The sequence below is a fragment of the Clarias gariepinus genome, chromosome 9, assembly GCF_024256425.1.
Source record: "Clarias gariepinus isolate MV-2021 ecotype Netherlands chromosome 9, CGAR_prim_01v2, whole genome shotgun sequence".
NCBI classification, from domain to species: Eukaryota; Metazoa; Chordata; class Actinopteri; order Siluriformes; family Clariidae; genus Clarias; species Clarias gariepinus.
In genome coordinates, this window is record NC_071108.1 from 365,001 (window position 1) to 366,462 (window position 1,462).

Here is a 1,462-nt window from a genome sequence, read left to right on the forward strand (position 1 = left end):
TAGTGTATGTAATGTGTATAGTGTGTGTGTAGTGTATGTAATGTGTATAGTGTGTGTGTAGTGTAGTGTATGTAATGTGTATAGTGTGTGTAGTGTATGTAATGTGTATAGTGTGTGTAGTGCAGTGTATGTAATGTGTATAGTGTGTGTAGTGTAGTGAAGTGTATGTAATGTGTATAGTGTGTGTAGTGTATGTAATGTGTATAGTGTGTGTGTAGTGTAGTGTATGTAATGTGTGTAGTGTATGTAATGTGTATAGTGTGTTTAGTGTGGTGTATGTAATGTGTATAGTGTGTGTAGTGTAGTGTATGTAATGTGTATAGTGTGTGTAGTGTAGTGTATGTAATGCGTATAGTGTGTGTGTAGTGTAGTGTATGTAATGTGTATAGTGTGTGTAGTGTATGTAATGTGTATAGTGTGTGTAGTTTAGTGTATGTAATGTGTATAGTGTGTGTAGTGTAGTGTATATAATGTGTATAGTGTGTGTAGTGTAGTGTATGTAATGTGTATAGTGTGTGTAGTGTAGTGTATATAATGTGTATAGTGTGTGTGTGTAGTGTATGTAATGTGTATAGTGTGTGTAGTGTAGTGTATGTAATGTGTATATTGTGTGTGTAGTGTCTGTAATGTGTATAGTGTGTGTGTAGTGTAGTGTATGCAATGTGTATAGTGTGTGTAGTGTAGTGAAGTGTATGTAATGTGTATAGTGTGTGTAGTGTAGTGTAGTGTATGTAATGTGTATAGTGTGTGTGTAGTGTAGTGTAGTGTATGTAATGTGTATAATGTGTGTAGTGTATGTAATGTGTATAGTGTGTGTAGTGTAGTGTAGTGTATGTAATGTGTATAGTGTGTGTGTAGTGTAGTGTAGTGTATGTAATGTGTATAGTGTGTGTAGTGTATGTAATGTGTATAGTGTGTGTAGTGTAGTGTAGTGTATGTAATGTGTATAGTGTGTGTAGTGTAGTGTATGTGATGTGTAATGTGTATAGTGTAGTGTAGTGTATGTAATGTGTATAGTGTGTGTAGTGTAGTGTATGTAATGTGTATAGTGTGTGTGTAGTGTAGTGTAGTGTAGTGTATGTAATGTGTATAGTGTGTGTAGTGTAGTGATGTAATGTGTAATGTGTATAGTGTAGTGTAGTGTATGTAATGTGTATAGTGTGTGTAGTGTAGTGAAGTGTATGTAATGTGTATAGTGTGTGTGTAGTGTAGTGTAGTGTAGTGTATGTAATGTGTATAGTGTGTGTGTAGTGTATGTAATGTGTATAGTGTGTAATGTAGTATAGTGTATGTAATGTGTATAGTGTGTGTGTAGTGTATGTAATGTGTATAGTGTGTGTGTAGTGTAGTGTATGTAATGTGTATAGTGTGTGTGTAGTGTAGTGTATGTAATGTGTATAGTGTGTGTGTAGTGTAGTGTAGTGTATGTAATGTGTATAGTGTGTGTAGTGTAGTGTATGTA